Source organism: Ascaphus truei, unplaced genomic scaffold, assembly GCF_040206685.1.
Source record: "Ascaphus truei isolate aAscTru1 unplaced genomic scaffold, aAscTru1.hap1 HAP1_SCAFFOLD_537, whole genome shotgun sequence".
NCBI classification, from domain to species: Eukaryota; Metazoa; Chordata; class Amphibia; order Anura; family Ascaphidae; genus Ascaphus; species Ascaphus truei.
This window is the reverse complement of record NW_027456868.1, coordinates 136,486-150,204: the sequence shown is the minus strand read 5'-3', so window position 1 is coordinate 150,204 and position 13,719 is coordinate 136,486. Positions and strand designations below refer to the sequence as shown.

Below are 13,719 nucleotides of genomic sequence, written 5' to 3'. Positions count from 1 at the left end.
TTAAAGGAAAAAGGATGCATTGGCCGGGAATCGAACCCGAATTCTACCACTGAACCACCAATGCTGCACTGCAATGAAGGATACAGTTCGCAGAGGCCATCGTGAAAAGAAACGCCGATGTCAACAATCAGAGAGGATATACCAGCATGCGACAACACATTCCAGTGGCCTAAATGAAAGTTTAACCTTCGCACACCTTTCAAGGGATCCTGGTGTCACAAGCGGTAAAAGGAAACATCGTGACTGACTGACCAAAAGATGGGCTTGTGAGCGCTACCCAACCACCTCCAATGGTTTCATTACTATAACGGCAATATAATATGGCACATTGCAATATGTCGCGGTATATATCAAGTTTGGCCGGGCGGCACTATGTTGCAATGATTAAGGAAAGTCATCTGAACGACCAACCATCAGCTCAAAGATGATAAAGATAGCAGTGCCAACTGTGACTGTTCCCTGCCGGTACTGAGCGTGGGATGATACCGCATGCTATATGGTTTTAAATGTTTTAACCTAGCCGTCAGTTAAATGGTGATAATTCCCATGCGCGGTATTATCGATACACGCTTTGAATCTATGCGAGAAATACTTCACGAGTGACTGGTGGTAAAATGTCGCTGTCCTGGATGAATTAGGGAAGTATCCACAATAGTTGCCTGCATGCGGAACCCCGGAAGAGTCAACCAGACGTTGCAGTCTGGTAACCACCGAGACACATCCGTTTATCTAGCTGCGAGGCTGGCTAGTCCCACTGATTTGCCCTGACGAAGCTCCGTACGTAGAGGAGTAAGAAACACGTCGGGTGCGATGACGTCATTCGCTCTGATGTCTCGGCAGGCAGGCACGCACACGCGTTGAGCGGTTCTCATCCTTCCCTTCCACCCCCCCCCCCACCCACCCACCCAACTCAACCCTGTTTTGTATTCTGAGTGTAGCTAGCAATAGCCTCAGAATAATGTAGATTGAATTATTTAGCGTACAGGACACTACAGTCCACACAAAGGTATATGGCCTACCTTGAATGTCAAGAACATAGTGAGGCGAAACCCTTGCTTGCTTCAAAAGGTAAGCCATTTGTGTGTGTCATTTGATTTCTCATCTCTGTCTACACATATTTCCCAATCCAGAGCATTGGCCTTCAACCATGACAACAGGGACGCATTCACGGGCATCGTGAACGGCAATTAAAGGAAAAAGGATGCATTGGCCGGGAATCGAACCCGGGCCTCCCGCGTGGCAGGCGAGAATTCTACCACTGAACCACCAATGCTGCACTGCAATGAAGGATACAGTTCGCAGAGGCCATCGTGAAAAGAAACGCCGATGTCAACAATCAGAGAGGATATACCAGCATGCGACAACACATTCCAGTGGCCTAAATGAAAGTTTAACCTTCGCACACCTTTCAAGGGATCCTGGTGTCACAAGCGGTAAAAGGAAACATCGTGACTGACTGACCAAAAGATGGGCTTGTGAGCGCTACCCAACCACCTCCAATGGTTTCATTACTATAACGGCAATATAATATGGCACATTGCAATATGTCGCGGTATATATCAAGTTTGGCCGGGCGGCACTATGTTGCAATGATTAAGGAAAGTCATCTGAACGACCAACCATCAGCTCAAAGATGATAAAGATAGCAGTGCCAACTGTGACTGTTCCCTGCCGGTACTGAGCGTGGGATGATACCGCATGCTATATGGTTTTAAATGTTTTAACCTAGCCGTCAGTTAAATGGTGATAATTCCCATGCGCGGTATTATCGATACACGCTTTGAATCTATGCGAGAAATACTTCACGAGTGACTGGTGGTAAAATGTCGCTGTCCTGGATGAATTAGGGAAGTATCCACAATAGTTGCCTGCATGCGGAACCCCGGAAGAGTCAACCAGACGTTGCAGTCTGGTAACCACCGAGACACATCCGTTTATCTAGCTGCGAGGCTGGCTAGTCCCACTGATTTGCCCTGACGAAGCTCCGTACGTAGAGGAGTAAGAAACACGTCGGGTGCGATGACGTCATTCGCTCTGATGTCTCGGCAGGCAGGCACGCACACGCGTTGAGCGGTTCTCATCCTTCCCTTCCACCCCCCCCCCCACCCACCCACCCACCCACCCACCCAACTCAACCCTGTTTTGTATTCTGAGTGTAGCTAGCAATAGCCTCAGAATAATGTAGATTGAATTATTTAGCGTACAGGACACTACAGTCCACACAAAGGTATATGGCCTACCTTGAATGTCAAGAACATAGTGAGGCGAAACCCTTGCTTGCTTCAAAAGGTAAGCCATTTGTGTGTGTCATTTGATTTCTCATCTCTGTCTACACATATTTCCCAATCCAGAGCATTGGCCTTCAACCATGACAACAGGGACGCATTCACGGGCATCGTGAACGGCAATTAAAGGAAAAAGGATGCATTGGCCGGGAATCGAACCCGAATTCTACCACTGAACCACCAATGCTGCACTGCAATGAAGGATACAGTTCGCAGAGGCCATCGTGAAAAGAAACGCCGATGTCAACAATCAGAGAGGATATACCAGCATGCGACAACACATTCCAGTGGCCTAAATGAAAGTTTAACCTTCGCACACCTTTCAAGGGATCCTGGTGTCACAAGCGGTAAAAGGAAACATCGTGACTGACTGACCAAAAGATGGGCTTGTGAGCGCTACCCAACCACCTCCAATGGTTTCATTACTATAACGGCAATATAATATGGCACATTGCAATATGTCGCGGTATATATCAAGTTTGGCCGGGCGGCACTATGTTGCAATGATTAAGGAAAGTCATCTGAACGACCAACCATCAGCTCAAAGATGATAAAGATAGCAGTGCCAACTGTGACTGTTCCCTGCCGGTACTGAGCGTGGGATGATACCGCATGCTATATGGTTTTAAATGTTTTAACCTAGCCGTCAGTTAAATGGTGATAATTCCCATGCGCGGTATTATCGATACACGCTTTGAATCTATGCGAGAAATACTTCACGAGTGACTGGTGGTAAAATGTCGCTGTCCTGGATGAATTAGGGAAGTATCCACAATAGTTGCCTGCATGCGGAACCCCGGAAGAGTCAACCAGACGTTGCAGTCTGGTAACCACCGAGACACATCCGTTTATCTAGCTGCGAGGCTGGCTAGTCCCACTGATTTGCCCTGACGAAGCTCCGTACGTAGAGGAGTAAGAAACACGTCGGGTGCGATGACGTCATTCGCTCTGATGTCTCGGCAGGCAGGCACGCACACGCGTTGAGCGGTTCTCATCCTTCCCTTCCACCCCCCCCACCCACCCACCCACCCACCCACCCACCCACCCACCCAACTCAACCCTGTTTTGTATTCTGAGTGTAGCTAGCAATAGCCTCAGAATAATGTAGATTGAATTATTTAGCGTACAGGACACTACAGTCCACACAAAGGTATATGGCCTACCTTGAATGTCAAGAACATAGTGAGGCGAAACCCTTGCTTGCTTCAAAAGGTAAGCCATTTGTGTGTGTCATTTGATTTCTCATCTCTGTCTACACATATTTCCCAATCCAGAGCATTGGCCTTCAACCATGACAACAGGGACGCATTCACGGGCATCGTGAACGGCAATTAAAGGAAAAAGGATGCATTGGCCGGGAATCGAACCCGGGCCTCCCGCGTGGCAGGCGAGAATTCTACCACTGAACCACCAATGCTGCACTGCAATGAAGGATACAGTTCGCAGAGGCCATCGTGAAAAGAAACGCCGATGTCAACAATCATGCGACAACACATTCCAGTGGCCTAAATGAAAGTTTAACCTTCGCACACCTTTCAAGGGATCCTGGTGTCACAAGCGGTAAAAGGAAACATCGTGACTGACTGACCAAAAGATGGGCTTGTGAGCGCTACCCAACCACCTCCAATGGTTTCATTACTATAACGGCAATATAATATGGCACATTGCAATATGTCGCGGTATATATCAAGTTTGGCCGGGCGGCACTATGTTGCAATGATTAAGGAAAGTCATCTGAACGACCAACCATCAGCTCAAAGATGATAAAGATAGCAGTGCCAACTGTGACTGTTCCCTGCCGGTACTGAGCGTGGGATGATACCGCATGCTATATGGTTTTAAATGTTTTAACCTAGCCGTCAGTTAAATGGTGATAATTCCCATGCGCGGTATTATCGATACACGCTTTGAATCTATGCGAGAAATACTTCACGAGTGACTGGTGGTAAAATGTCGCTGTCCTGGATGAATTAGGGAAGTATCCACAATAGTTGCCTGCATGCGGAACCCCGGAAGAGTCAACCAGACGTTGCAGTCTGGTAACCACCGAGACACATCCGTTTATCTAGCTGCGAGGCTGGCTAGTCCCACTGATTTGCCCTGACGAAGCTCCGTACGTAGAGGAGTAAGAAACACGTCGGGTGCGATGACGTCATTCGCTCTGATGTCTCGGCAGGCAGGCACGCACACGCGTTGAGCGGTTCTCATCCTTCCCTTCCACCCCCCCCCCCACCCACCCACCCACCCACCCACCCACCCAACTCAACCCTGTTTTGTATTCTGAGTGTAGCTAGCAATAGCCTCAGAATAATGTAGATTGAATTATTTAGCGTACAGGACACTACAGTCCACACAAAGGTATATGGCCTACCTTGAATGTCAAGAACATAGTGAGGCGAAACCCTTGCTTGCTTCAAAAGGTAAGCCATTTGTGTGTGTCATTTGATTTCTCATCTCTGTCTACACATATTTCCCAATCCAGAGCATTGGCCTTCAACCATGACAACAGGGACGCATTCACGGGCATCGTGAACGGCAATTAAAGGAAAAAGGATGCATTGGCCGGGAATCGAACCCGGGCCTCCCGCGTGGCAGGCGAGAATTCTACCACTGAACCACCAATGCTGCACTGCAATGAAGGATACAGTTCGCAGAGGCCATCGTGAAAAGAAACGCCGATGTCAACAATCAGAGAGGATATACCAGCATGCGACAACACATTCCAGTGGCCTAAATGAAAGTTTAACCTTCGCACACCTTTCAAGGGATCCTGGTGTCACAAGCGGTAAAAGGAAACATCGTGACTGACTGACCAAAAGATGGGCTTGTGAGCGCTACCCAACCACCTCCAATGGTTTCATTACTATAACGGCAATATAATATGGCACATTGCAATATGTCGCGGTATATATCAAGTTTGGCCGGGCGGCACTATGTTGCAATGATTAAGGAAAGTCATCTGAACGACCAACCATCAGCTCAAAGATGATAAAGATAGCAGTGCCAACTGTGACTGTTCCCTGCCGGTACTGAGCGTGGGATGATACCGCATGCTATATGGTTTTAAATGTTTTAACCTAGCCGTCAGTTAAATGGTGATAATTCCCATGCGCGGTATTATCGATACACGCTTTGAATCTATGCGAGAAATACTTCACGAGTGACTGGTGGTAAAATGTCGCTGTCCTGGATGAATTAGGGAAGTATCCACAATAGTTGCCTGCATGCGGAACCCCGGAAGAGTCAACCAGACGTTGCAGTCTGGTAACCACCGAGACACATCCGTTTATCTAGCTGCGAGGCTGGCTAGTCCCACTGATTTGCCCTGACGAAGCTCCGTACGTAGAGGAGTAAGAAACACGTCGGGTGCGATGACGTCATTCGCTCTGATGTCTCGGCAGGCAGGCACGCACACGCGTTGAGCGGTTCTCATCCTTCCCTTCCACCCCCCCCCCACCCACCCACCCACCCACCCACCCAACTCAACCCTGTTTTGTATTCTGAGTGTAGCTAGCAATAGCCTCAGAATAATGTAGATTGAATTATTTAGCGTACAGGACACTACAGTCCACACAAAGGTATATGGCCTACCTTGAATGTCAAGAACATAGTGAGGCGAAACCCTTGCTTGCTTCAAAAGGTAAGCCATTTGTGTGTGTCATTTGATTTCTCATCTCTGTCTACACATATTTCCCAATCCAGAGCATTGGCCTTCAACCATGACAACAGGGACGCATTCACGGGCATCGTGAACGGCAATTAAAGGAAAAAGGATGCATTGGCCGGGAATCGAACCCGGGCCTCCCGCGTGGCAGGCGAGAATTCTACCACTGAACCACCAATGCTGCACTGCAATGAAGGATACAGTTCGCAGAGGCCATCGTGAAAAGAAACGCCGATGTCAACAATCAGAGAGGATATACCAGCATGCGACAACACATTCCAGTGGCCTAAATGAAAGTTTAACCTTCGCACACCTTTCAAGGGATCCTGGTGTCACAAGCGGTAAAAGGAAACATCGTGACTGACTGACCAAAAGATGGGCTTGTGAGCGCTACCCAACCACCTCCAATGGTTTCATTACTATAACGGCAATATAATACAGTCCACACAAAGGTATATGGCCTACCTTGAATGTCAAGAACATAGTGAGGCGAAACCCTTGCTTGCTTCAAAAGGTAAGCCATTTGTGTGTGTCATTTGATTTCTCATCTCTGTCTACACATATTTCCCAATCCAGAGCATTGGCCTTCAACCATGACAACAGGGACGCATTCACGGGCATCGTGAACGGCAATTAAAGGAAAAAGGATGCATTGGCCGGGAATCGAACCCGGGCCTCCCGCGTGGCAGGCGAGAATTCTACCACTGAACCACCAATGCTGCACTGCAATGAAGGATACAGTTCGCAGAGGCCATCGTGAAAAGAAACGCCGATGTCAACAATCAGAGAGGATATACCAGCATGCGACAACACATTCCAGTGGCCTAAATGAAAGTTTAACCTTCGCACACCTTTCAAGGGATCCTGGTGTCACAAGCGGTAAAAGGAAACATCGTGACTGACTGACCAAAAGATGGGCTTGTGAGCGCTACCCAACCACCTCCAATGGTTTCATTACTATAACGGCAATATAATATGGCACATTGCAATATGTCGCGGTATATATCAAGTTTGGCCGGGCGGCACTATGTTGCAATGATTAAGGAAAGTCATCTGAACGACCAACCATCAGCTCAAAGATGATAAAGATAGCAGTGCCAACTGTGACTGTTCCCTGCCGGTACTGAGCGTGGGATGATACCGCATGCTATATGGTTTTAAATGTTTTAACCTAGCCGTCAGTTAAATGGTGATAATTCCCATGCGCGGTATTATCGATACACGCTTTGAATCTATGCGAGAAATACTTCACGAGTGACTGGTGGTAAAATGTCGCTGTCCTGGATGAATTAGGGAAGTATCCACAATAGTTGCCTGCATGCGGAACCCCGGAAGAGTCAACCAGACGTTGCAGTCTGGTAACCACCGAGACACATCCGTTTATCTAGCTGCGAGGCTGGCTAGTCCCACTGATTTGCCCTGACGAAGCTCCGTACGTAGAGGAGTAAGAAACACGTCGGGTGCGATGACGTCATTCGCTCTGATGTCTCGGCAGGCAGGCACGCACACGCGTTGAGCGGTTCTCATCCTTCCCTTCCACCCCCCCCCCACCCACCCACCCACCCACCCACCCACCCAACTCAACCCTGTTTTGTATTCTGAGTGTAGCTAGCAATAGCCTCAGAATAATGTAGATTGAATTATTTAGCGTACAGGACACTACAGTCCACACAAAGGTATATGGCCTACCTTGAATGTCAAGAACATAGTGAGGCGAAACCCTTGCTTGCTTCAAAAGGTAAGCCATTTGTGTGTGTCATTTGATTTCTCATCTCTGTCTACACATATTTCCCAATCCAGAGCATTGGCCTTCAACCATGACAACAGGGACGCATTCACGGGCATCGTGAACGGCAATTAAAGGAAAAAGGATGCATTGGCCGGGAATCGAACCCGGGCCTCCCGCGTGGCAGGCGAGAATTCTACCACTGAACCACCAATGCTGCACTGCAATGAAGGATAAAGTTCGCAGAGGCCATCGTGAAAAGAAACGCCGATGTCAACAATCAGAGAGGATATACCAGCATGCGACAACACATTCCAGTGGCCTAAATGAAAGTTTAACCTTCGCACACCTTTCAAGGGATCCTGGTGTCACAAGCGGTAAAAGGAAACATCGTGACTGACTGACCAAAAGATGGGCTTGTGAGCGCTACCCAACCACCTCCAATGGTTTCATTACTATAACGGCAATATAATATGGCACATTGCAATATGTCGCGGTATATATCAAGTTTGGCCGGGCGGCACTATGTTGCAATGATTAAGGAAAGTCATCTGAACGACCAACCATCAGCTCAAAGATGATAAAGATAGCAGTGCCAACTGTGACTGTTCCCTGCCGGTACTGAGCGTGGGATGATACCGCATGCTATATGGTTTTAAATGTTTTAACCTAGCCGTCAGTTAAATGGTGATAATTCCCATGCGCGGTATTATCGATACACGCTTTGAATCTATGCGAGAAATACTTCACGAGTGACTGGTGGTAAAATGTCGCTGTCCTGGATGAATTAGGGAAGTATCCACAATAGTTGCCTGCATGCGGAACCCCGGAAGAGTCAACCAGACGTTGCAGTCTGGTAACCACCGAGACACATCCGTTTATCTAGCTGCGAGGCTGGCTAGTCCCACTGATTTGCCCTGACGAAGCTCCGTACGTAGAGGAGTAAGAAACACGTCGGGTGCGATGACGTCATTCGCTCTGATGTCTCGGCAGGCAGGCACGCACACGCGTTGAGCGGTTCTCATCCTTCCCTTCCACCCCCCCCCCACCCACCCCCCCCCCACCCACCCAACTCAACCCTGTTTTGTATTCTGAGTGTAGCTAGCAATAGCCTCAGAATAATGTAGATTGAATTATTTAGCGTACAGGACACTACAGTCCACACAAAGGTATATGGCCTACCTTGAATGTCAAGAACATAGTGAGGCGAAACCCTTGCTTGCTTCAAAAGGTAAGCCATTTGTGTGTGTCATTTGATTTCTCATCTCTGTCTACACATATTTCCCAATCCAGAGCATTGGCCTTCAACCATGACAACAGGGACGCATTCACGGGCATCGTGAACGGCAATTAAAGGAAAAAGGATGCATTGGCCGGGAATCGAACCCGGGCCTCCCGCGTGGCAGGCGAGAATTCTACCACTGAACCACCAATGCTGCACTGCAATGAAGGATACAGTTCGCAGAGGCCATCGTTAAAAGAAACGCCGATGTCAACAATCAGAGAGGATATACCAGCATGCGACAACACATTCCAGTGGCCTAAATGAAAGTTTAACCTTCGCACACCTTTCAAGGGATCCTGGTGTCACAAGCGGTAAAAGGAAACATCGTGACTGACTGACCAAAAGATGGGCTTGTGAGCGCTACCCAACCACCTCCAATGAATCTATGCGAGAAATACTTCACGAGTGACTGGTGGTAAAATGTCGCTGTCCTGGATGAATTAGGGAAGTATCCACAATAGTTGCCTGCATGCGGAACCCCGGAAGAGTCAACCAGACGTTGCAGTCTGGTAACCACCGAGACACATCCGTTTATCTAGCTGCGAGGCTGGCTAGTCCCACTGATTTGCCCTGACGAAGCTCCGTACGTAGAGGAGTAAGAAACACGTCGGGTGCGATGACGTCATTCGCTCTGATGTCTCGGCAGGCAGGCACGCACACGCGTTGAGCGGTTCTCATCCTTCCCTTCCACCCCCCCCCCCACCCACCCACCCACCCACCCACCCACCCAACTCAACCCTGTTTTGTATTCTGAGTGTAGCTAGCAATAGCCTCAGAATAATGTAGATTGAATTATTTAGCGTACAGGACACTACAGTCCACACAAAGGTATATGGCCTACCTTGAATGTCAAGAACATAGTGAGGCGAAACCCTTGCTTGCTTCAAAAGGTAAGCCATTTGTGTGTGTCATTTGATTTCTCATCTCTGTCTACACATATTTCCCAATCCAGAGCATTGGCCTTCAACCATGACAACAGGGACGCATTCACGGGCATCGTGAACGGCAATTAAAGGAAAAAGGATGCATTGGCCGGGAATCGAACCCGGGCCTCCCGCGTGGCAGGCGAGAATTCTACCACTGAACCACCAATGCTGCACTGCAATGAAGGATAAAGTTCGCAGAGGCCATCGTGAAAAGAAACGCCGATGTCAACAATCAGAGAGGATATACCAGCATGCGACAACACATTCCAGTGGCCTAAATGAAAGTTTAACCTTCGCACACCTTTCAAGGGATCCTGGTGTCACAAGCGGTAAAAGGAAACATCGTGACTGACTGACCAAAAGATGGGCTTGTGAGCGCTACCCAACCACCTCCAATGGTTTCATTACTATAACGGCAATATAATATGGCACATTGCAATATGTCGCGGTATATATCAAGTTTGGCCGGGCGGCACTATGTTGCAATGATTAAGGAAAGTCATCTGAACGACCAACCATCAGCTCAAAGATGATAAAGATAGCAGTGCCAACTGTGACTGTTCCCTGCCGGTACTGAGCGTGGGATGATACCGCATGCTATATGGTTTTAAATGTTTTAACCTAGCCGTCAGTTAAATGGTGATAATTCCCATGCGCGGTATTATCGATACACGCTTTGAATCTATGCGAGAAATACTTCACGAGTGACTGGTGGTAAAATGTCGCTGTCCTGGATGAATTAGGGAAGTATCCACAATAGTTGCCTGCATGCGGAACCCCGGAAGAGTCAACCAGACGTTGCAGTCTGGTAACCACCGAGACACATCCGTTTATCTAGCTGCGAGGCTGGCTAGTCCCACTGATTTGCCCTGACGAAGCTCCGTACGTAGAGGAGTAAGAAACACGTCGGGTGCGATGACGTCATTCGCTCTGATGTCTCGGCAGGCAGGCACGCACACGCGTTGAGCGGTTCTCATCCTTCCCTTCCACCCCCCCCCCACCCACCCCCCCCCCACCCACCCACCCACCCACCCACCCAACTCAACCCTGTTTTGTATTCTGAGTGTAGCTAGCAATAGCCTCAGAATAATGTAGATTGAATTATTTAGCGTACAGGACACTACAGTCCACACAAAGGTATATGGCCTACCTTGAATGTCAAGAACATAGTGAGGCGAAACCCTTGCTTGCTTCAAAAGGTAAGCCATTTGTGTGTGTCATTTGATTTCTCATCTCTGTCTACACATATTTCCCAATCCAGAGCATTGGCCTTCAACCATGACAACAGGGACGCATTCACGGGCATCGTGAACGGCAATTAAAGGAAAAAGGATGCATTGGCCGGGAATCGAACCCGGGCCTCCCGCGTGGCAGGCGAGAATTCTACCACTGAACCACCAATGCTGCACTGCAATGAAGGATACAGTTCGCAGAGGCCATCGTTAAAAGAAACGCCGATGTCAACAATCAGAGAGGATATACCAGCATGCGACAACACATTCCAGTGGCCTAAATGAAAGTTTAACCTTCGCACACCTTTCAAGGGATCCTGGTGTCACAAGCGGTAAAAGGAAACATCGTGACTGACTGACCAAAAGATGGGCTTGTGAGCGCTACCCAACCACCTCCAATGGTTTCATTACTATAACGGCAATATAATACAGTCCACACAAAGGTATATGGCCTACCTTGAATGTCAAGAACATAGTGAGGCGAAACCCTTGCTTGCTTCAAAAGGTAAGCCATTTGTGTGTGTCATTTGATTTCTCATCTCTGTCTACACATATTTCCCAATCCAGAGCATTGGCCTTCAACCATGACAACAGGGACGCATTCACGGGCATCGTGAACGGCAATTAAAGGAAAAAGGATGCATTGGCCGGGAATCGAACCCGGGCCTCCCGCGTGGCAGGCGAGAATTCTACCACTGAACCACCAATGCTGCACTGCAATGAAGGATACAGTTCGCAGAGGCCATCGTGAAAAGAAACGCCGATGTCAACAATCAGAGAGGATATACCAGCATGCGACAACACATTCCAGTGGCCTAAATGAAAGTTTAACCTTCGCACACCTTTCAAGGGATCCTGGTGTCACAAGCGGTAAAAGGAAACATCGTGACTGACTGACCAAAAGATGGGCTTGTGAGCGCTACCCAACCACCTCCAATGGTTTCATTACTATAACGGCAATATAATATGGCACATTGCAATATGTCGCGGTATATATCAAGTTTGGCCGGGCGGCACTATGTTGCAATGATTAAGGAAAGTCATCTGAACGACCAACCATCAGCTCAAAGATGATAAAGATAGCAGTGCCAACTGTGACTGTTCCCTGCCGGTACTGAGCGTGGGATGATACCGCATGCTATATGGTTTTAAATGTTTTAACCTAGCCGTCAGTTAAATGGTGATAATTCCCATGCGCGGTATTATCGATACACGCTTTGAATCTATGCGAGAAATACTTCACGAGTGACTGGTGGTAAAATGTCGCTGTCCTGGATGAATTAGGGAAGTATCCACAATAGTTGCCTGCATGCGGAACCCCGGAAGAGTCAACCAGACGTTGCAGTCTGGTAACCACCGAGACACATCCGTTTATCTAGCTGCGAGGCTGGCTAGTCCCACTGATTTGCCCTGACGAAGCTCCGTACGTAGAGGAGTAAGAAACACGTCGGGTGCGATGACGTCATTCGCTCTGATGTCTCGGCAGGCAGGCACGCACACGCGTTGAGCGGTTCTCATCCTTCCCTTCCACCCCCCCCCCCACCCACCCACCCACCCACCCACCCACCCACCCACCCACCCAACTCAACCCTGTTTTGTATTCTGAGTGTAGCTAGCAATAGCCTCAGAATAATGTAGATTGAATTATTTAGCGTACAGGACACTACAGTCCACACAAAGGTATATGGCCTACCTTGAATGTCAAGAACATAGTGAGGCGAAACCCTTGCTTGCTTCAAAAGGTAAGCCATTTGTGTGTGTCATTTGATTTCTCATCTCTGTCTACACATATTTCCCAATCCAGAGCATTGGCCTTCAACCATGACAACAGGGACGCATTCACGGGCATCGTGAACGGCAATTAAAGGAAAAAGGATGCATTGGCCGGGAATCGAACCCGAATTCTACCACTGAACCACCAATGCTGCACTGCAATGAAGGATACAGTTCGCAGAGGCCATCGTGAAAAGAAACGCCGATGTCAACAATCAGAGAGGATATACCAGCATGCGACAACACATTCCAGTGGCCTAAATGAAAGTTTAACCTTCGCACACCTTTCAAGGGATCCTGGTGTCACAAGCGGTAAAAGGAAACATCGTGACTGACTGACCAAAAGATGGGCTTGTGAGCGCTACCCAACCACCTCCAATGGTTTCATTACTATAACGGCAATATAATATGGCACATTGCAATATGTCGCGGTATATATCAAGTTTGGCCGGGCGGCACTATGTTGCAATGATTAAGGAAAGTCATCTGAACGACCAACCATCAGCTCAAAGATGATAAAGATAGCAGTGCCAACTGTGACTGTTCCCTGCCGGTACTGAGCGTGGGATGATACCGCATGCTATATGGTTTTAAATGTTTTAACCTAGCCGTCAGTTAAATGGTGATAATTCCCATGCGCGGTATTATCGATACACGCTTTGAATCTATGCGAGAAATACTTCACGAGTGACTGGTGGTAAAATGTCGCTGTCCTGGATGAATTAGGGAAGTATCCACAATAGTTGCCTGCATGCGGAACCCCGGAAGAGTCAACCAGACGTTGCAGTCTGGTAACCACCGAGACACATCCGTTTATCTAGCTGCGAG

General features: G+C 48.2%; 10 non-coding genes across 10 annotated transcripts; all 10 read right to left on the bottom strand.

The window, feature by feature from the left end:
* Positions 1-1,202: 1,202 nt before the first annotated feature.
* TRNAG-GCC (transfer RNA glycine (anticodon GCC)) lies at positions 1,203-1,273 on the bottom strand. The gene has a single exon. It is a non-coding gene; the product is annotated as a tRNA-Gly (tRNA).
* A 2,358-nt stretch (positions 1,274-3,631) lies between these two features.
* On the bottom strand, positions 3,632-3,702 carry TRNAG-GCC (transfer RNA glycine (anticodon GCC)). The gene has a single exon. It is a non-coding gene; the product is annotated as a tRNA-Gly (tRNA).
* Positions 3,703-4,839: 1,137 nt separating this feature from the next.
* Positions 4,840-4,910, bottom strand: TRNAG-GCC (transfer RNA glycine (anticodon GCC)). The gene has a single exon. It is a non-coding gene; the product is annotated as a tRNA-Gly (tRNA).
* A 1,149-nt stretch (positions 4,911-6,059) lies between these two features.
* Positions 6,060-6,130, bottom strand: TRNAG-GCC (transfer RNA glycine (anticodon GCC)). Its single transcript has one exon. It is a non-coding gene; the product is annotated as a tRNA-Gly (tRNA).
* Positions 6,131-6,597: 467 nt separating this feature from the next.
* TRNAG-GCC (transfer RNA glycine (anticodon GCC)) lies at positions 6,598-6,668 on the bottom strand. Its single transcript has one exon. It is a non-coding gene; the product is annotated as a tRNA-Gly (tRNA).
* Positions 6,669-7,821: 1,153 nt separating this feature from the next.
* On the bottom strand, positions 7,822-7,892 carry TRNAG-GCC (transfer RNA glycine (anticodon GCC)). The gene has a single exon. It is a non-coding gene; the product is annotated as a tRNA-Gly (tRNA).
* Positions 7,893-9,040: 1,148 nt separating this feature from the next.
* TRNAG-GCC (transfer RNA glycine (anticodon GCC)) lies at positions 9,041-9,111 on the bottom strand. Its single transcript has one exon. It is a non-coding gene; the product is annotated as a tRNA-Gly (tRNA).
* Positions 9,112-9,984: 873 nt separating this feature from the next.
* Positions 9,985-10,055, bottom strand: TRNAG-GCC (transfer RNA glycine (anticodon GCC)). Its single transcript has one exon. It is a non-coding gene; the product is annotated as a tRNA-Gly (tRNA).
* A 1,164-nt stretch (positions 10,056-11,219) lies between these two features.
* On the bottom strand, positions 11,220-11,290 carry TRNAG-GCC (transfer RNA glycine (anticodon GCC)). The gene has a single exon. It is a non-coding gene; the product is annotated as a tRNA-Gly (tRNA).
* Positions 11,291-11,757: 467 nt separating this feature from the next.
* Positions 11,758-11,828, bottom strand: TRNAG-GCC (transfer RNA glycine (anticodon GCC)). Its single transcript has one exon. It is a non-coding gene; the product is annotated as a tRNA-Gly (tRNA).
* Positions 11,829-13,719: the final 1,891 nt, after the last annotated feature.